At 49.7% G+C, this 22390-nt stretch overlaps 1 protein-coding gene across 1 annotated transcript in view; it reads left to right on the forward strand.

Annotated features, from left to right (window-relative positions):
* The window catches only part of LOC147716881 (B-cell antigen receptor complex-associated protein beta chain-like), a 218745-nt gene that overhangs the window by 139846 nt on the left and 56509 nt on the right, over window positions 1–22390 (forward strand). The gene's annotated exons all lie outside the window — the stretch shown is intronic.

Raw genomic sequence — 22390 nt, forward strand, 5'->3', positions numbered from 1 at the left:
GAAGAAATTCAATTACTTATATCAGTAAGTGTATGTTGTCCGATTATTTTATTTGTAATTTATTTATTATTTTGGCTTTTTCCAATTTTTAGGAATAAAGAAGAGATTTTGATGAAAGCAGAAAGCAAATCTTTTCGTTCGTAAGAAATAAGATCAAAATATTCCATCCTATTGCATATATCATACCCAGAACAACATCAGACACTGTGAAATTCTTTTTGCATAAATATACTAAGCACCAATGTTTCACATCTCTAAAAATGTAAATAAAAAACCTAGATGGATGCTGCAAGTGATTTATCTCCAGGGAGCCTATTCCTTACTGTGACTGCTCAAAAGGCCACTTATTTTAAGGAGTGAATATGCGCAAAAGTTAAGGCTGGACAAGCCTTACGCAGCCCGCGTCCTTCCTAGGTAAATGCAATTAAGACAGTATGTCAAACTGAAATTGGTGAACAGTTGTGCCACAGGCCAAACACACAAGATCGGTAAAAGGGCACCAGGGCAGTGGAGGTATACAGGAAGGTGCCATCCTTGTGTTTGATGTCCCCACGAAATATTTTACAGAAGACCCCACTTAGCAATTTGGATTGCATTTACAAAATCCAAAGAATTCAGGGATTAGCTTTCATTGATATGCCATACCATGCAAAGTTCCTCAAAATCAATAAGTCAACACTCAATACAAGGAACAGGACACCATAGAGAATTGCTGGCATATTTGGCCTCGCATAACATGGGCACCTCCTCATCCCATGCCTCTCCTTTAGAAAATCCGCCATCCAATGGTTATGTTGGGCTCCAAATACATGGCAGATTAACTACAACCTGTGTTCTTTATCACAATTTCAGTCTAAACTCCCAATCAATACACAAACAAAATATTCTTCCCAGTACCCTTTTAATTTAGTTATCTGGGTGGGACCAATAAGAGAAAATGTACCAGCTTTGTGTGGGCAGCAAAGAGGCAGACTAATAATCGGGCAGTCAATACAGAAAGCTGTTCGCATCCACTATTACCACAAGAGAGGCTTTGATTTAACTTTTTATTACATTAGAAGGTAGTATATAGTTAATTGTTCAAATGGCATAAGACCTAACATTTAAAACCCGAAAAACCACTGAAATTCATCAATTATAGTTTAGTTAACTGTAACTTCAGTCCGATTAAGCATTATTTATGACCTCTCATAATACTCATGACATGTTCAATGACACCAGGCTCTGAGTCCAGCTTCCCACTAGAGTCCAACCCCCAGCCTGTGGCTGTACGCTGCAGGGAGTTGGCCACACGACATGGCCTCTGGCCTGCACCAATCCCACTGCACCCGTCCAGTAGCGGCGGGTGCTTTTAAAAAGTGGTGAGACAGAACGTTAAATATAAAGTTCAAGCAGGAGTAGGGAGGTGCAAAGCAGATGGGGAGAGGATGTGACTAGGTTCGTGTCTCGGCTCAACATCCTGTGATTTTGAGTAAATCACTTAACAGCCTGGGGCCTCATTTATGAGGCCCCTTGCGCCATCGGAACTTCACTTTTCATGAAGTTCTGTGGCGCAGAAGCCAGCGTGGTATTTATCAGGCAGCAGTACGCCAGTTTTTGTGGCGTACTGCTGCCTGATAAATATCAGTCCCTTTAATGCAGTGTTCTGCGTTAAAGGGGCGTGCAATGGGTGTTGCTGGGGGCGTTCCCAGCAACATCCATGGCCTTTTGACACTGCCCCAGATTTACGAGAAATCGTAACTCTGAAGCAGTGCCAAAAGCTTACGCCTCCCCATGGGAGGCGTAAGGGAGGCGCAACAGGGAGAAATGTCTTTTTTCTCCTCGTATTTCCTTTTTCTATGTGTGCTGCATTCTACAGCACACATAGAAAGAGGAAAAGCCTCTTGTGATTATTTTTGTACAGAAAGGTTTTCCTTCCTGTACAAAAATAATCTTCCCCGCAACGCAGGCACCCTTGCACCATTGTGCAAGGATGCCTGCGCTGGCGCAGGCAGCCCATTGTGCGCAGGCGGAGGGGAAAAGGACAGGAATGAGCCGTATCTTATAGATACGGCGCATTTCTGCCCTTTTCTTTTGCCGTAGGGAAGCGCAGCAGGAAGGCCTGCTGCGCTTCCCTACGGCAAAAAGTCATAAATCAGGCCCCTGGGGCCTCATTTATGAGGCCCCTTGCGCCATCGGAACTTCACTTTTCATGAAGTTCCGTGGCGCAGAAGCCAGCGTGGTATTTATCAGGCAGCAGTACGCCAGTTTTTGTGGCGTACTGCTGCCTGATAAATATCAGTCCCTTTAACGCAGTGTTCTGCGTTAAAGGGGTGTGCAATGGGTGTTGCTGGGGGCGTTCCCAGCAACATCCATGGCCTTTTGACACTGCCCCAGATTTACGAGAAATCGTAACTCTGAAGCAGTGCCAAAAGCTTACGCCTCCCCAGGGGAGGCGTAAGGGAGGCGCAACAGGGAGAAATGTCTTTGTTTCTCCTCGTATTTCCTTTTTCTATGTGTGCTGCATTCTACAGCACACATAGAAAGAGGAAAAGCCTCTTGTGATTATTTTTGTACAGAAAGGTTTCCCTTCCTGTACAAAAATAATCTTCCCCGCAAGGCATGCACCCTTGCACCATTGTGCAAGGGTGCCTGCGCTGGCGCAGGCAGCCCATTGTGCGCAGGCGGAGGGGAAAAGGACAGGAATGAGCCGTATCTTATAGATACGGCGCATTTCTGCCCTTTTCTTTTGCCGTAGGGAAGCGCAGCAGGAAGGCCTGCTGCGCTTCCCTACGGCAAAAAGTCATAAATCAGGCCCCTGGTGCCTACAACAAATTCCTGTGTAATGTAACTGCTAAGTTCAACTAGTGCGCACTGCGCCTATAGTCTGCTGGTGATATGCTACGTTTTAATATTAGTGCCTTTGCCCAGTGTAGTACTAGGCCGCTCAAGGAAGAAATGTAGATGTTTATATTTTACCTATTATAATTCCTTTGCAATGAAGAGCTGCAACATTAGTTTTTTCTTATTAATAGTAATTAGGGTAATTTTCATGAAGAGGGAGGGCACTAAGAATGCTCAGCCTCTCATTAAGTGTCCATACTTTTGGTTTTTGAATGATAGCATAGGTCCACAGACTGCAGCTCGGCGGGAGTCTGTCTCATAGAAGGAGAAAAAAAGAATTGTTGTAACTGTACTAGGCGTGGGCGGAAAATCCGTTCCGCTCGCGGATTTTGCGGATTTTCGGGAAATCCGCAATCCGCGAGATTTGCGAATTTCCCGCAAAATCCGCAAATCCGCGAGCAGCGGATTTTGCTCGCACTGCTCGCACTGTTCGCGTGAGTTCGCGCCCCGCGAATAAGTGCAAAATTGCAGAAATACGATCTTAGCAAAACTGAAAGTAACTACTTACCAGGTTCAAAAGTTCAGGCTCATCATTAGTAGCCATTTCCTGGAGTGCTTCCTGAGGGGCCCCTCCAGAGTTCAGTTGCCAGTTGAAACTATTATGTGACCCTGCTCTGAACCTCAGAATAGTTACACATATGCCACAAAGGTCCTGAATTACAGCTAAGGGAGACAAGCAGGAGCCAGGCTGGAAGTTAAAATCCATTAATCAGCCCCTAATTCATTATTGTCAGTTGGGGCAGGGCAGGTGTTGTAACTAATTTTGCAACAATGAAAGCACTTAGCAAGTGCAAAAGATCACTAATCAGGGCGCACTAAGGAAGCAGGTGCCAGCTAAAAAAATATTCTGTGACACATGAATCAGCCCCAAATTAATTCAGGTCACTTGAGGCAGGGAAGGTGTGCTTTGCTTTGCCGAAAATAATGTACACTGGACAACCAGAGGGTGTGGTGATGAAACAGAGGGTGGCATGGGTGGGCCAGAGGGTGGCATGAGTAGTCAGAGAGTGGCAGTGGTGACAGAGAGTGGCAGTGATGAAGAAGAGTGTCCCAAACAGGCTGGACACGTAGAAACAACAAGTTCGCGAAACTTGCGACCCGACAGGTAAGTTCGCAATTTGCGAAAGTGTACAAAACCCTCGCGAACTGGCAGAAACACGGGCGAACACAAAAAAAAAAAAAATCCGCAAATTCGCGGGAATTCGCGGATTTTGCGGATTGCGAATCCGCAAATCCGCAAAATTCGCGAACGCGAGATCCGCAAAATTCGCTCATGCTTAAACTGTACCTCCATGAAGTACCCTTGTAACCTCTTGTTCGTGGTTTAGAATGACATGAATACCTGCTGAAAATGTGAAAAAAGTGGATTCACTAATCTCAAGACAAAACTTAACAAGCATTGGCATAGCCAATAGGCCTCGCCTTTGGGACCTGCTGCATAACTAAATACTTATAAGATCCCAAAGGCGAGACCTATTGGCTATGCCATTGATTGTTTATCTTACTGGTAAAATATGCCCCTGCTAAGTGCTCAGTTGTTTCGTGAGTGATGCAAACTTAGAAAACAAATTAATGGTATGGTACTAAAGTTAAATGAAAAAATTGAGACAATGATGACCTCAATCAAACCACGATGAAATGGACAGCTTAGTCATAAAGCACTCATATTTTTGCTTCTCATCAATGGAGGGAGCTAAAAGTACCCGAATCTCAATAATGGCAATCACATGTAAAAATCTAATAAAGTAAATAAGAGAAGTTTAAGTACAAAACGTGTGTCAAATGGGAAAACGACAACTGTACATCTAGAATGATGGTATTCAGCACAGAATGTAAAAATTCTGAAATGATTGGTCTCTAATATGCATAACATTCTGGTTGATGGTGTTTCAACTCTAGCTGACTGCACTGGTCATCATCGGAATAGGAAATAAATTAAAATGCCCAAAGGAGGCTAAAAGAGAAGAGCGATGCACCAATTAGAAGAGTAGTAAGATAGAGCGATGCACCAATTAGAAGAGTAGTAAGACAAGCCTCTATGTTGTTAATGAGCGGATAAAAAGGGGATAACGCCAAGTAAGGGGCCAAAGAGTACCCCTAATTTAAAGTTCGAATGAAATAGGAGTACAGTCAAGGATTCCAGCATATATGGAGAGTGAGTTCTGAGCAAGCTAAGTAGAAGGTCAACGATCACTCACACTTTCCTGATAGATGGACCACCAAGAGCTGCTGAGAAAAGCATTGAGATGGAAACCGAAAACAGCTGCTTACAGAGGGAGAAGGCAGGTCAATTGTCAGTGACTTACTACAGCATAGAAGGCAAGAAGTGGCCATTAAATGTATAGGTGTTGAGAAAGCTGTACCCAAATGGTGGACAAACTAAGCGGTGGCAGAAATCACAGATGGACTGCTGTGGCGATAGCAGGCCTAAAACTGGACGCAGTCTCTACTGGGTCACATAATTGGAGGACCTATCTCATTAGCAACAGAGAGGTGCTGAGGTAACCTGAGAAAGAAAAAAGTGCCCAGAAATGATGGATAAATTCAGCGGTGGAAGAAGGACTATCACTGTAGAGACAGGAGGCCAAGCTGGAAACAAGCCAGAAGGCCCACAAAATTGAAAGAGAGCAGACATGCCATGTTAGAAACTGTGAGACCAGACTTTGATACATGATTGTCCCTAACAGCAAGTATAGGGGCTAAACAAAAAAGTAAGTGCGGAGTGCCCTAGGACAGGGGAGTGGGAAGGACCCACTGTCAGTCAAGGCGTGTCAGTTGTGGGGGGAAAGAAAGGGAAAACAGAGATGGGGCAGGAAAGGAGAGAAGGCGCAGAGAAGAAAACAGTAAAAGGGAGAAGTGGAACAAGATTAAGAGAGACAAAATAGAAAGTGAACTTATAAAGCATAAAAAGGAAAGAGAAAACGGGGGTACAAAAGAATCATGGTCACCAACAGTAAGCATCATTGATTAATTGTCCTATGCATTAAAATGACCCTGTCCATATATAATGTTTACCCTTTTAGGCTGATGCCTTTCTAGCGCAGGAATCAACCTACTGATGAAGCTCAAATTTGCCAAAACCTAGTCTCGGTTTGCTTGTGCTCTGTTTCAGAATGAACCTGGCTTGCCAGTTTAAAAATGGAGGGGCATATTATCAAGGGGGTTTATCTCCGCTTTTTTGGCTTTAAAAGCCAAGAAAGCGGAGATAAAATTATCTCCCTATTACCTAGCTGTCGCTAACACCAGTTAGCGACTGCTAGTAGGAGATAGCGGCCATCTTGGGCCCCACTTTGCATGTCAGTGATATTTATCACTAATGACATGCAAAGTGGGCGTGCCAAGATGTTAGTGACTGGAAACAGTCGCTAACATCGCCATCTCCTATTACCAACTTTTGGAGATAATCGCGCTAAGCGCGAATATCTCCAAAAGCTAACACCTGCCCTGAGCAGTTCTTAGCCATGCTATCCAAATGGGAGGTGGATAACATGGCTAAGAGCATTAGCTCGGTAATGCATGAATATCGCTGACTTTTCAGCGATATTCATGCATTGCAGCCGATTTTTATCGCATTTGCGATAAACCTTGGTAATACCAAGGTTTATTTGCGATAAAATTCGCCGCAGCTCAGCGGTAAATGTTTGTCTCTAACCAAGCAATAGCGATAATTATCGCTATTGCTTGGTAATATGCCCCGGGGTCTTCCCATTGGAGCAGGCCCACAGCTGATTTGCAAAAGGCTGGTACCTGTTTTAGGGGGTTAGTGGGTAAACAAATGATGGATTGGAATTACCAGTGGCTGAGATTAATTCAAGCATTCCACCCATCACGTTTTGCTCAGCAAATTTCAAGAGAGGCATCTTACTTCAATCTCACGGTAAACTTGATGAGCTATACACTGTGCTAATGATTTTTTTTAAACGGTCAATTCACTGTTATTACAAGTTGGAAACTTTGAGTGTTTTGGAATTAATGAGTGGGTGATTTTGATCATCAGTGCCAGGCTGCTCAGAGTGAAACCCCTCTAACTAGCAGATTTCAGGTGCTGAAGTCCAGTAACGTAAATTGTAAATGCTGTTCAGACATATGGGTTCATTTCTCTTACAGATTCTAGTGACATTGAGTCCTTTCTTATGCTTGGGGGATTGTGGTGTCACCCTCCAGGCTTCATGTCGCCTCTGAATCTCTCATTGAAATTTGTCCAAGATCACACGGCTTCAGGTAATCAAGATTTGGTCTGTGCCCTCCTGAATCCTCACGACCACTTGATTTATGTGGTTAAATACCCCGTGGGAATCAATTGTTGCTTATGTCAATAACAGAGATACATACCGCTGTGCCTTTTTAGATCGTATATCATGAGCTTGCTACTGCAACATGATATTCCACTCGGCCAAACAGTGGTGAACAATTCATTCCTGCTGGAGTTCCTGCATCTCACTGCCCTCTTGCAGATTTTGATGGCACCCATTTATCAATTTCAGAAACTCCTTCCGACCCCCCACCACCGAAGGAGTTCTGGCGCCAATTCCCCCCCCTCCCGCAGTAGTTCATGACACCCACTCATTCCTTTCAAAAGTTCATTTCCACATTCCCCCTTCTGGAGGAGTTTATATCGCCCACTCTCCCCCTGCAGGATTTCATAGCGCATTCTCAATCCACAGGAGTTCATAGCGCCCACTGCCCTCCAGCGGGGTATCATAGCGCCCATTCCCCTCCTGCAGGAGGAGTTCATAGCAGGAGTTTATAGCGCCTACTACTCTCCAAGGGCGGGGAGGGGGTCATAGCATTGATTCGCCTCCTGCTGGAGATCATAGCGCCCCCTGCAGGAGTTCATAGCGCACCCTGCAGGAGTTCATAGCGCCCATTCCCCTACTTCAGGAGTTCATAGCGCTCCACTGCAGAAGTTTATGGCGCCCACTACTCTCCAATGGGGGGCGGGGGGTCATAGCATTGATCCGCCTCCTGCAGGAGCTCATAGCGCCCCCTGCATGAGTTCATAGCGCCCATTCCCCTCCTGCAGAAGTTCATAGCGCCCATTCCGCTCCTGCAGAAGTTCATAGCACCCATTCCCCTTCTGCACAAGTTCATAGCTCCCGTTTATCCACTTCAGAAGTTCCTGCCGCCCCACCCCTCCGCAGACACCCACTCCGCTGTAATGCTGGATCGGCTCTGGGCATGGCACAACCTCCCGTCCTGTCCCAGTGTATTTATAATAAAGTAATGAGTGATGACCGAGTAGCGCCCAGACGTTGGCCATGCATTGTAAAGTGCTGAGCTTACATAGCATGTCATACGCGTGTTTACAGCCAGAGAAACAGAAATATGTGATGCTGCTCAGGCTCCTCTAAAAACAGGCGGCTGAAGGATTATCACTCAGGCCTCGACGACCTCCTGCGCACAGATGGCCCGCACGGGTATCCAAAGCGGAGCCACAAGACTCCCTCCAAGCTGGGTTACAAGGCGCGAAAGATGTAACGCATCTTGTCAGGATGAATTCACAACATCTGCCGAGCATGTGCCAGGCAATTTTATTGTTCTGGGTGGCGATTACCGCAAAACTTCATTAAATTAACGCCGTCTGTGACTTTCTTCCTGAAGTTCAGCCAGACGGCTCTGGCCAAAGACTGATGACACAGCTCCACGCACTGACTGAAAAAGCACAGCTTTGTTCATTCAGACACAAACACTACTGATGACGCAATAGAAATCCTAGTGCTAAGTTTGATGTAGTGCTTGGCATGTTCTGACTGCTCTATATAGACTACAGCACTTCTATAACAAGAATAAGCCCACAAGTGGTGAGCGCAAGATCGAGTACTAGGCAATCTGTTTTCAATTATCGCGCCCGTGTCTGGGCATGATAATTTAACGGATGGTGCCCCTGCGCGTAACTGCAAGCCTTAGGCCGTGGGCGGTTACTTTGGCTGGGAAAGGTGGGACATGTGCCCGCCTTTACCAAATTGCGTGCTATCGTAAGTAAGATGCACGCAAATGCCAATAGAATTATTGCAGGGAAAACAGTCACAAGCACAAGCTTGTGAAAAGTGCTGGTCAGCTGCAAAAGGTCGTTTTCCTATTGCAGCGCATGCGCCCTGCTATAGGTTCGACTTAAAAAGCACCAAACTATAGCACATGACCGAGCGGCACAGCGCTGATAAAATCAAAGAGTTCTGTCGATTCCCCCACAGCTCAGCAGGTGGCCCACTTTATCCAGTGCCAAAAGGAATCCTGCTCTTGACATCAAAGGATGCCTGCTGCAAGCAGAGAGCGCATGGGCAGGCCTGCACAGTGCTCTGTAATTACACATCGCCCATCATCAGCACAAACATGTCATGCCTTACTATTCCAAGAATCAGATTGCTTCATGTAATCAAATAATGTAAAAAATAAAACAGCTACCCACCACAGGTCGCCAGAGTCTAGAAGCACACTCCCGGCAGTGAAGACGACACATACTGATCTCTTCAATAATCCCGCCCCTGCAATTCCTTCTGAGCAGCACTTCGTCATGGACACATCCCCGCAGCCTGAAGGACCAATCCGTGCCTCGCTCTCATGCTGTTTTTACTAGTAAACAGAATTAGAGCAAACACTTAGCAGGGGAATCCAGCACTCCAAAGGAGACTGGGGCAGCTGTGCTGCATTTCCCCCAGGCACATAGCTGCACAATTCAGAAGCCTGAAGTATGCATGTCTGGTGGGCCACAATAACAGACTTATCCAACTAGACATGCCCACCAGGCTTTAGCTGCTGACTGCCAATCAGCAGGATTGGCTACACCCTGCCGTGCCTACCAGGATACAGGAAAACAGACATGAAAAACATACTGCGGCCACAGTGAATAATAATGTAAAATTTCCTAGCTATTGTGGAGGAAAGTTTTAAATTCTATTAAGGACTCGGAGGTGAGGATTTGGCTGAACTCTTGTTTATTTCTCTCCAGCAGCTTTATAAAAGACCAAATAATACATAAAAAAGACATTTCCCATGAAACAGAGGGAAAATTAAAACTGAAGCAGTCCCAATAGAGGCAGCCAATCCAGTGCGAGGACGTCCCCATAACTTCCCCCAAGGACGCTCTATTCCCTTCCTTCTTCCTGTGACCCAATCAAGGCAGTATTCGGTTAGTCTTGCTTGCCGGCATCCGAACCTAAGTCAAAACAATAGGATCAGGGTAATAACGAGGTACTAAGGTACTAGAAATAAAATTCCAATCAGCAATGACCTTAGCAATCTGATAAAAACCCTAGCCACATTAAAATACTGCAAAAAACAGCTTCATTATGAATTATTTACTCACCCACGTACGAGGATGCTCTGGAAGGGTTCAATGAAAAAAGGGTGGGCTAATCCTCGGCTCCGCGTCCTTAATAGAATTGAAAACTTTCCTGCACGATCGCTAGGAAATTTTGCATTCTATAGCAGGACCGGAGGCTTCAGATTAGGCTAGTTTAAAGCTTGTCCACCACCAGGGATCCCAGTAACAACAATCAATCAATCAGTGACATTTATAGAACATTTATAGAGCGCACTACTTACCCGTTGGGTCTCAAGGCGCTTAGGGGGGGGGTGCCGTTACTGCTCGAACAGCCAGGTCTTGAGCTTCTTCCTGAAGGAGAGGTGGTCTTGGGTCAGGCGCAGGTCGGCCGGGAGGGAGTTCCAGGTCTTGGCGGCCAGGTAGGAGAAGGACCTTCCTCCTGTTGTCGCTCTACGGATGCGTGGGACGGTGGCGAGAGCGCGGCTGGCTGAGCGGAGGTGACGTTTGGGAGCGTAGAAGTTGATTCGGTTGTTGAGGTAGCTCGGGCCTTGATCGTGTAGGGCTTTGTGTGCGTGGGTGAGGAGGCGGAAGGTGATTCTTTTGTTGACGGGGAGCCAATGCAGGTCTCTCAGATGTCCGGAGATGTGGCTGTTTCGTGGGATGTCGAGGATGAGTCTGGCTGAGGCGTTCTGGATCCGCTGGAGTCTCTTCTGGAGCTTGGCGGTGGTTCCGGCGTAGAGGGCGTTGCCGTAGTCCAGTCGGCTGGTGACGAGGGCCTGGGTGACGGTCTTCCTGGTCTCCGTGGGGATCCACCAGAAGATCTTCCGTAGCATGCGCAGGATGTTGAAGCACGCTGAGGAGACGGCGTTGACTTGCCTGGTCATGGAGAGGGAGGAGTCCAGGATGAAGCCCAGGTTGCGTGCGTGGTTTGTCGGTTTGGGTGCGGTGCCCAGGGCGGGGGGCCACCAGGAGTCGTCCCAGGCGGTGGGTGTGGAGCCCAGGATGAGGACCTCCGTCTTGTCTGAGTTCAGTTTCAGGCGGCTGGTCGTCATCCACTTGGCTACTTCCTTCATCCCTTCGTGCAGGTTCTGGCGGCGGCGGGGTCGTTGGTCAGGGAGAGGATCAGCTGGGTGTCGTCGGCGTAGGAGATTATGTTGAGGTTGTGTTGGCGTGCGATGGCCGCGAGGGGGCTCATGTAGACGTTGAAGAGGGTAGGGCTCAGCGAGGATCCTTGAGGGACACCGCAAATGACTTCGGTGGCCTCTGACTTGTACGGTGGCAGGCGGACTCTCTGTGTTCTTCCGTCGAGGAAGGAGACGATCCATTCCAGTGCCTTCTCCTGGACTCCGACGTTGCTGAGGCGCTGCACTAGGGTGCGGTGGCAGACGGTGTCGAAGGCCGCGGAGAGGTCTAGGAGGATGAGGGCCGCTGTTTCTCCGTTGTCCATCAGGGCTCGGATGTCATCGGTGGCGGCGATGAGGGCGGTCTCGGTGCTGTGGTTGGCTCGGAAGCCGGACTGCGAGGGGTCGAGGGATCCGTTCGTCTCGAGGAAGGCGGCCAGCTGTTTGTTGACGGTCTTCTCGATGACTTTGGCTGGAAACGGGAGTAGAGCGCTGAGTTCGGCGTGCTTCCAGCTCTCGGGGAAGGTGGCGGTGTCGAAGGAGGTGTTGATAATGTCCCGCAGGTGGGGTGCGATGACAGCGTCGGCCTTGTTGAAGACGTGGTGAGGGCAGGGGTCAGTCGGAGATCCGGAGTGGACGGAGTTCATCATGCGGACGGTGTCATCGGTGCTGATCGGAGTCCAGGCTCGGATGGTGGTGGTGGGCGGCGTTGCTGTGGTTGTGGCATGCGTCGGATGGGTGCTGAAGCTGTTGTGTATGTCCACGATCTTGTTGTGGAAGTAGGAGGCGAGGGAGTTGCAGAGGTCCTGCGAAGGGGTGATGTCGTTGTTTCTGGCGTTGGGGTTGGAGAGCTCTTTCACGATGTTGAAGAGTTCCTTGCAGTTGTGTGCGTTGTTGTCCAGCCGGTCCTTGAATGCAGTTTTCTTGGCGGTGCGGATCAGTTGGTGGTGCTTCCGGGTGGCGAGTTTGAGGGCGGTCATGTTGTCCGGTGTAGGTTCCTTTCTCCAGACTTTCTCAAGGGCTCTGCAGTTCTTCTTGGAGCTCTTGAGTTCGTCGGTGAACCATGGGGCTTTCTTGCTGCCGGGTCTGCTGGCGGGGTCCTCAGAGGGGCGAGTTCGTCCACGCAGTTGCTGATCCACTTCGTGAGGTTGTCGGCGGCCTGGCTGGGGTTCGCTGAGCTGGCAGGAGGGTGCTGGCTCAGGGAAGCGGCGAGCTGGTCGGCTGTGATCTTGTTCCAGTTTCTTCGGGCAACCTGTTGCTGGTGGTGGTGGATCGTCGTTCTTCTGAAGGTGAAGTGGACGCAGCTGTGGTCTGTCCAGTGGAGTTCCGTGGCGTGGCTGAAGGCGATGTCTTTGCTGGATGAGAAGACGGCGTTGAGTGTGTGTCCGGCGAGGTGGGTGGGGGTGTTCACCAGTTGCTTGAGTCCAAGGTTGGCGAGGTTGTCGAGCAGGGTGCTGGTGTTGAGGTCGTTGTTGTTCTCCAGGTGGAAGTTGAGGTCCCCTAGGGGGATGTAGTCAGCGGAGGGGAGGGCATGCGGGCTGACGAAGTCGGCGATGTCCTCGCTGAATTGAGTGCGTGGTCCCGGGGGTCGGTAGATCAGGGTGCCTCTGAGAGTGGTCTTCGGGTCGGTGTGGATCTGGAAGTGCAGGTGTTCGGCGGTTGTGAGGGTGTTGTCGGTGCTAGTCGTGATTCGGATGGTGTTCCTGTGGATGATGGCGATGCCTCCTCCCATCTGGTTGGCGGTGCGGTCCCTCCGGGTGATCTTGTAGCCCTCTGGGATGGCGATGGCGATGTCGGGCGCTGAAGAGGCGTTCATCCAGGTCTCCGTGATGTAGGCAACGTCAGGGGCTGTGGCGTCTAAGAGGTTCCAGAGTTCGATGGCGTGTCTGTGGACAGAGCGGGTGTTGAGCAGGATGCACTTGAGGTGGTTGCTGCTGGTGTTCGGCTTGGGCGGTGCTGGTGCCGGGCAGGTCCGGATGCAGGTGAACTTGCAGGCGTGGCAGCTGAAGGGTCCGTGGGTGCGTCTCGGGGTGGCTCGGTAGCATCCCGGGACTCGGCCGGTGTTAAGTGCGAAGAGTGTTGCGGCGTCGTAGGTCCGGCGGGTCGTCTTGCTTAGGCGGGGGCCAGGGGTCCTGGCACTGGGCGCGGTCCAGGCGCGGACAGGCGTAGACGGGCTTACCTTTGGCGTGCCTTCGGCACACAATCGGCGAGCCCGCTGCGCGTGACCACTGCGCGTTCGCACGGTCGCCATATATGGCGAAGTGCGCGGGGGGGCGGAGCAGCTGGGAGGCGGGAGCGGGGAGGGTACAGAAGGCAAAAAGGGGCGGGGTTGGCGGCGGTGGCGGGAAGCGGGGAGGGAGGACGAACGGCGGCAAAAACAGCGGCAAACAGGAAGGAAAATATACAAGACTGCAAAACAGGCAATACAATTTGACAAAAACAGTTTAACAAGGCAAAAACAGCAGGGGCAGGTTAGGTGAGCAGGGGCCACGCCGCTCGGGGGCAGGGGGCGTGGTCACGCGGCGGTAGCGAGGCAGTCAGGCAGGGAGAGCACACGCAGCAGCTGGTGGCCGAGCGGCGCGGGGGTGTCCTAGAACTAGGTCAGCCAACACTGGCTTAAAGTAAAATCTCTTGAAAGTGGAGTCTGAGGACCAGTCTGCGGCATTTAGGATATCCTCTAGCCACGCTCCCAAAGAGAAAGCTTTAGATGCCATTGCACCTCTAACCGAATGAGCTCCAAAATGGGAGGTGTCTATACCTGCTTCCTGCTTCACCCTGCGCACCCATCTTGCAATCGTAGGGGAGGAAACAGCCTCATGTGGTTGATAAGAGCGATAAACGTCTGATGCCCTGTGGACGTACGTCTACTGTTGCCACTTCGTAGACCTTGAGTGCTCTAACCACACACAGCTTGGGAATGTCAGGGAAAGCAGGATAGGATATAGACCGTGAATTGCATTTGGTTCGTCTAGAAATGTGAAATGTAACACCTTCCAGAGTAAAAACCCAGCCCGTGAGATCCAGGGCTCTCACATCCGAAACCCAGCACCAGGATATCAAACACAGGAGCATCGTTAGCTTAGCTGAAATTTGTTTTCTCAACAAATATTTGTTGGATGGCCATGACCGAAACTGATTAAGAACTTTTTTCACATTCCATAAAACAGAGTAACGCAGTTCTGGGGGAACAGACAACCTGATCCCTCTCAGAAGTTTACAAACCAAGGGGTGTTCGCCAATAGGGTGATGATCCAACAGCATATGCCCTGCTGAAATTTCAGATGAAACATATTGATTGACCAATAGGCCAGACCTTTTTTCGCCAAAGAGGCTAAGAAATTAAGGATGTATACAATATCTGCCCCCATCGGATCCACCTGTTGTCGAAGACACCAACTCCCCCATGGGGACCATGCAGACTGATATCTCTTATTGGTACTGTCTGCCCAGGACTTAGCGAGCAACGTGGCAGCCTCTGTCGAAAAGGTCTGGGACTTTCCAGCGGTGCCTGTAACCCACCAGGTCATCAGTTGTAGATTGCCCGTAGTTAGGAGGTGATGGGGATTCCCCTGAGGATCTTTGAGGAGACCCTGACCGGGGGGGGAGATGGACTGAAAATTCCCAGGAAAGTTCCAACAGAACTGGGAACCAGGCTTGCGACCTCCAAATCAGTGTGATTACCACTAGGTCCGCCTGTTGTCTCCTCATCTGGGTGGATAACCGCATTATCATTGTGAAAGGGGAACCGTATAACCCAGGTCTTGGCTCCAACCCTGGAGAAAGGCATCCACTGCATGAGGTCCCGGATCCGGGCGCCAACTGTAGTAACGTTTCAGTAGGGCGTCTAGCCGGGAGGCAAAAAGGTCCACCGAGAATGGACCCCAAAGAGCTTGGATTTCCCAGAAAACTCTGGGATGTAGCTGCCACAGGCTGGTGTCCTTCCAATAGCGGGAACACCAGTTCACTTCTTGATTCGATGAGCCTGGTAGGTCTTCCACTGACAGCGATATCTGGTTGGACAGATGCCTTGGAACATGTCCCCCCCAGATGGTTATGTAGCATACAGCTGCTACATTGTCCATATTGAGCAAGAAACAACTCTGGACCCTGTTCTACGTCCAGCACTTCACAGCCAACAAGCCTGCCGTCAACTCCAGGCAGGTGATGGCAGGGACAGTTCGGAGGAGGGCCATTTTCCACCAGTAGATACTTCTCCGCATTGGGTACCCCAGCCAGAGCAACTGGCGTCCAACTCACTCACCAGGTCGGATTGAGAGCCGAAAATAGCCTAGCCATTCCAGCCCTCCATTGTTGGCTATCCACCAGTGGAGTTCCGTCCTGGTCTCCTGGGAGAGGGGCACAAACTGAGAGTAAGTGAGGCCTTTGCGTAGATAATAAGCTTTGAGGCGTAGCAGGGCCCTGTAATTCAGGGGACCCAGAAAAATGGCCTAAGCATGTTTCAGTTTGTGTCTGATCTTTGATAACTTCCGAGATGGGAGGGATAAGGTTGCGGCGACTGAATCTATCAAGAAGCCCAGGAATTGCATTCTCTGGGACGGGATCAGATCCGATTTGGGTTCGTTGATCACAAACCCCAGAGACTCTAACAAGGATAGCCACGCCCCCAACGAACCGGACCCGTGATTAGCAGCGTTCCTTTGCAGAACTGGTGGGACCTGCTTGCTCTGTCTACCGTGTGTTGGGACAGAGGCATTTCTGACCTGCATTGACTCTGCCTTTCTGCTTTTTGCAAAATCCAACCTCCTGTCACTCTTCGCCGGACGCGTCCGTGGGTCCCGCTTCACGGAGAAAGCAAGCGTGGGCTGTGTTAGCTCAACGGGGCTGCGAGTGTGAAGGGCAGGGACTCCATTGACCAGGAGTCCCTGCAAGGCCAATTGGACACACCTGGCCCGCTCTCCCCGGTAGCCACGCCCCCAACGAACCGGACCCGTGATTAGCAGCGTTCCTTTGCAGAACTGGTGGGACCTGCTTGCTCTGTCTACCGTATGTTGGGACAGAGGCATTCCTGACCTGCATTGACTCTGCCTTTCTGCTTTTTGCAACCTCCAACCTATTGTCACTCTTCGCCGGACCCGCTCCGCGGGTCCCGCTTCACGGAGAAAGCGAGCGTGGGCTGTGTTGGCTCAACGGGGCTGCGAGCGTGAAGGGCAGAGACTCCATTGACCAGGAGTCCCTGCAAGGCCAATTGGACACACCTGGCCCGCTCTCCCCGGTAGCCACGCCCCCAACGAACCGGACCCGTGATTAGCAGCGTTCCTTTGCAGAACTGGTGGGACCTGCTCGCTCTGTCTACCGTGTGATGGGACAGAGGCATTCCTGACCTGCATTGACTCTGCCTTTCTGCTTTTCGCAACCTCCAACCTCCTGTCACTCTTCGCCGGACCCGCTCCGCGGGTCCCGCTTCACGGAGAAAGCGAGTGTGGGCTGTGTTGGCTCAACGGGGCTGCGAGCGTGAAGGGCAGGGACTCCATTGACCAGGAGTCCCTGCAAGGCCAATTGGACACACATGGCCCGCTCTCCCCAGTAGCCACGCCCCCAATGTACACGTTCATAAACTGACTCAGAGCCGCGCACGCGGGACGCGCGCGGTATAAAGCGCGGAGCGAAGCCCGGGCAAAAGGCGGGCCGTTTGTGGCCGTTCGAGGACCGGAGAGACCGGGACCGGGCCACCAACCCTGGTCGGTTAGACTACACAAGGAACGGATTAATCAGCCATTGCAATGTGCACCAGAGAAACCAGGAGTAAATCTTCCATGGCTGCGGCTGGAGCCGTTAAAGGTACCATTGACAATTATTTTGTTAAAGCTGGATCACGTTTGATAGAGGAAATTGAAGTACTCGAGAGACAAATTTCCTAGGAAATAGATTGGGTAAGGAGATCATCGATGGGCCCAATGGCCCAAGCCAGAACTCCTGATGGAAGGCTAGAAGCCACGAACTGTGAACTGGGGGATCGGGGGGCAAATCATTCACCTAGCCAATCACCCACTAACCCAGATTTTACAATTGAGGCCCCAAGTGATCTTGAGGATATGAGTCTAATGACTCTGCCTACAGGCCAAATACCCCAAATTCCACTTGAAACCCTGCTTCCAATTCTCAAACTTAACACAGTTGCAGCCAATACTAGTGAGAACATCTCCGACCTAACAAGGGGTGCTAGGGAAGGTGCTATTCAAAAAAGGAAGAAGGGGGGTCATAACAAGGGAGGAAGAAAGCCAAAAAACCCCAAACTAAATCCTCCCAGGGAAAATGGCGTTCTAGGCAGTACCACCTATGCCAATCCGGATAAGGACAGTGTATTGCTTTCACCACCAGTCACTATTCCCATGGTCATACCACCTGGTTCCAACAACATCTCCATGGAAAATTCTAGTGACGATATTACACTGGCAGATATAGGCACACTTTTTAGGTCCCTTTTGAGTCCCCTTGAGGCTCGTCTGATAAAGATCGAAGCTAGGCTGGTTAACATTGAAAAATCTACAGTCCAGCTAGCAGACTCCCTGAAACTCGAATTGAAAGGAGCTAAAGGGGACACGGACGCAAAGCCTAAAAGGGGAATCGAGTCCACAACAAACCTGAAGAAAAAGGGCCCAGCTACTACCCAAGAAGCACAACCCAAATTAAATCAACATAAGATCCCTCAACACCCGGTCAACTCCAATACAAACATCGTCCCCTCAAAAACTCAGCCCGTATCGATCCCACCCCCAACTACTACTGCACTATCAAAAGACACTGTTACACTCCCGACTAAACCACAGAGTGAATTAACATCTCCAGGGAAAAAAACCAAACACCGCCCGAAAAACCAAACCTGTGAATCAACCACCAGAGGCGTCCCCCTACACGGTTATCTTGGCAGGGGTCCCCGAACTAAAACCCACGGCAATAGAATCAACCCTTTCCCTTAAAAACAAAGTCATTAGTTGGCTGTCTATATATAGACCTCTCCCACAAGGTACAACCAGTGACATTCTTATGGTCAGACGGGTTACCTGGGTGGGATACACCAGAAAAACAATCATAGGAGATTGTGTCCTGGTTACTTTTAGAGAACCTAGTACAGCCTCCTACATCTGCACTTGGGCCCCAGACGATCAAGGTAGTAACATCCAATCCCTTCCTCTCTCATTCTTCTACCCCTCAAATCTATACACTTCAGAAGATCAGAGATGGGGGCAATACCAGGAAATGATGGAAGAATGGGAGAGCAACCGTAGGTCATGCTCATAACCATATCACCATAGGAGCAGAGTCCCTGAATTTTTCTTACCGTATGGTGAAGAGGAAGGATGGGAGTCCAGCACCAGGAGGAGGGGTGGAGGGGGGGTGGCATGAGAGGAGTTTCGGGGCCCCACAGAATCCATTATCCAGCCTACCTCCCGATCCACAACAGATATAGCAGCCTTGAAATGGTTGATTGACAGTTTGAGTTCCAAGGGAGAGATCACCTCCAACCCTATTGGATAGATGACAGAGAAGATATATATACCCCCCTTGAACAAGTTCAGGTTCCATGGGAACAGAGAGAACCAGCACTCCGCCAAGATCCAGGGCATTCCTTAGTGGACACATCTGATATCAATACCAACATAGGGTCGGCTCAGGGGCAAATGTCACCTCACCCCATGGTTAACCGTGATACTATCGAATATAACCGCTTCGATATAGGGTCACCTTCTACCAGACCCCAATCCTTGACCCTGACTTCATGGAATGTGGCTGGGTTGGCCAACAAAATAGACTGTCAGGAATGGGTTTCCTTTATTAATTCGAAAAGCATCTGCCTCTTCCAAGAGACCTGGGCGCGAGAAGAGCTCACATTCCAGGGGTTCGCAGTATTTTCCAAACCAGCTAAGTGGGGGGGGCGGGGAAGACCATCTGGAGGACTGGCAATTTGGGTAGCATCCGATCTGGGCTGCCAGGCCAGCTGTCTAACTACAGACTCAGATGATATACTAGCTGTCCTCCTAGAATGGCCAAATTCCTCCAAACTGGTGGTAATAAACGTGTATTCAAGACCCGTACCCATGTCACGAGAATCAAATACCATCGAGGAACTTTCCGCTTTTCTAAGTGACATTCCAGGGGAACTTCACTATGTGGTGGGAGGCGATCTAAATTCACACTATGAGCCACTACCAGGCCTTCGTGATGGACCCTCCTTCAAGGAGGATTCACGGTGGTTAGTTCCTGTCAAGGTGGCACCTCCACCAAGAGCTTGGACTCCCCTAGCTCTTCAGATAACCGCTCTTACTCTAAACCAAGGCCTAAGGGCCTGTAATGGGCGTATTAAATCAGATATTCCAAGCAAATGCACCTATGATAAAGCTGGAAGTGAATCAAGACTAGATTATATTCTCGTTAAATTGTCGTTGTGGTCACAAATCATCGACTTCAAGGTTATGGATAGACGGGATAGTGACCACAACGCCCTGGAGCTCGAATATGCCCTACCAGGTATCGAGGATACGGGCCGGGGCATTCACAGCGCTGAGCCAGGCCTACTCCTGGAAAATAATCGGAGGAGAGTAAGGTGGGCGAAACTGGCCACCAGCGGCGACAAGTTATCTAAACTGTACGCCAGAATTACTCCGCTTCTGGAGAGGGCCTTCGTTATTGGGGAGGAACTGGGTGAAGGGGGAAATAGAGACCTGTTAGGGCAGACCCATGCAGACTTAATAAACACCATGGAGCAAGACCTCTTTGCAAAGGGGGGGGGGGGGGGTAAACCGGTGCAACAATCAAGAGAACATGGTATAATGCCACATGCAGGGAATCCAAACGTGAACTGCTATCTGCAATAAAGGCGCGCAACAGCAGGGAAGAGATTCAATCTAGGAGAAGGGCACACAGGAAGCTCTTGGTGAACGCCAAGGCTGAATGGGACCAACAATCCTGGGAGGACCTTTCCAGGGCACTTGCCACCAGAGACTCCAGTAAATTCTGGCGTATAGTGTCTAATGGAACGGAGGAACTATCCTCGGCAATAGAGCCCAACATTGCCCCCAGTACATGGCAAAATCACTTTCAGTCACTGTATGCAACAGAGGATGAGGTTCCGAATGGATCCCACAATATGATAGTGACTGACCCTGAAGGAGAACTTTGTACAGAAAAAGAGGTGCGGGTTGCCATAGCGGGGCTGTCAACAGGGAAAGCTCCGGGGCTTGATGGGGTACCAGGTGACCTATTCAAGCAGGAACCAGGGATATGGGCCCCCTATCTCATGCTGATATTCAACGCGGTCCTCAAGGGGATGGAGGTCCCGGATACTTGGCTGGGCGCAGAGGTGGTTCCTATCTTCAAAAAGGGATCCCCTCTGCTCCCAGCCAACTATCACCCGATTAGCCTTATCGACGTATCCCAAAAGCTTTTCGGTAGGCTGATCCTAGACCGGTTACAGAATTGGCTGGAGGAGACAGACACCCTGACCCCTTACCAGGCAGGATTCAGGCGGGGGGTGTCCACAATTGACCAAATTTTTAGGCTGAACCTAATATATTGTAGGACAGCATTAATCGAGGGCGGCACCTTGTACACGGTTTTCGTGGACTTACGTGCCGCCTTCGATTTGGTGCCAAGAGCAAAATTGTGGCAGGTCATGGAGGAGATGAATGTCCCGAAAGACATCTTGGCAATCCTGATGAGATTACATCACAACAACTTCGCGCGTGTCAGGTGCGGTAGAGGTGGCAATCTAACCGAAAGGTTCCCCGTTCGCAGAGGGGTAAGACCGGGTTGTGTGCTTGCACCGACTCTGTTCTGCCTCTTTGTGAACGGGGTTATCGCGCACCTCACCAGGATTGCCAACACTGATGCCCCAAAATTGACTGGCAACAGGGTGCCCGCAATCATGTTTGCGGATGACACCCTGCTGTTGTCCAAATCCCTGATGGGCATACAACGAGTCTTGGACGGTTTTCTGGAGTTCTGCACAGAAAGGGGACTTGAAATCAATTCCTAGAAAACCAGATTAATGATTCTTAACCCCATGCCCCTTAACCGCCCAAACCCCCTTCTGGGTACAATCCGCCTGGAACGGGTCCACACAATTGAGTATCTGGGGATAACCTTAAATGATAATTTAACGTGGTCGGCACACCAGACAAAAGTAAACATCAAATTCGCACAGTTGGCGGGTGGTATTATGAGAATAGCGAGCAAATCACCATATCGCCCACTCACCCCTGTAATTCAAATTTATAAGGCACAGACGCCATGTATGGGGGAGAGTTGTGGGGTCATATTCCATCCCCAAAATTGCTGACCACTGAGAATAAATTCCTGAGGCAGATTACAGCTCTCCCGTTGAGTATCCCAATTCTGCCCCTAAGGCTGGATATGGGCCTTAGGCCCATAACGGAGGAGTTGGGGCTTAAACCTTTAGCTTTCTGGCGCCGCCTTTGGAGCAGTCCAGACCTCTCAACCTATAGAGCTGAGCTGCAGGAATTCTTATTGTTGCCCAACGCCACTAGAACACCTTGGTTAAATTATATTAAGAGAACCTCCGAGGCAATTGGTCTTCCAGATTTATGGTCGGATCCAGTAAACACAAGTAACAGAATCCAGAGCGTAGTATGATCTAATGCTCTCCCGAGCTGTGGATAGCACCCGTGAAGGATCATTGACCAACCAATTCACAAAAAACAAAGACTCATACCAACTCGAAAGTGTCCTAGATGGCATGACTCCGCTGCTAACTAGGAAATTATTCCTGCAATGGAGGTAGGGGACCCTTCCCTTGGCATCTTTCACCGCAGCATGGTCTTGTCGGCCTTCTACAGAAATCTGCCCTGCACGTTCCCACATAAAGGAGAATGACGTACATGTGTTTTTTTTCTGTCGGGCCTATGAGAAAAGCAGGAAATACTGGCTGGTCCCTCTGCTAAAAAAATATGGGATTTAGAACATTTTTACCCGCTTACAGAGTTTTAAAGACTGACTTATCCCCAACTATTGTATTTGCCTTATCAAAATTTTTAACTGCAATGTGGTATGCCCGAAATCGCTGTATCAAGAGAGTTGGGGACTCTCGACAGACCTGAATCCCTGACATGCCGCTATCTATTTTGATCACCAATGTTGTTTAATGCGT

The sequence above is a fragment of the Lissotriton vulgaris genome, chromosome 5 (assembly GCF_964263255.1).
Source record: "Lissotriton vulgaris chromosome 5, aLisVul1.2, whole genome shotgun sequence".
In the NCBI taxonomy this organism is placed as follows: Eukaryota; Metazoa; Chordata; class Amphibia; order Caudata; family Salamandridae; genus Lissotriton; species Lissotriton vulgaris.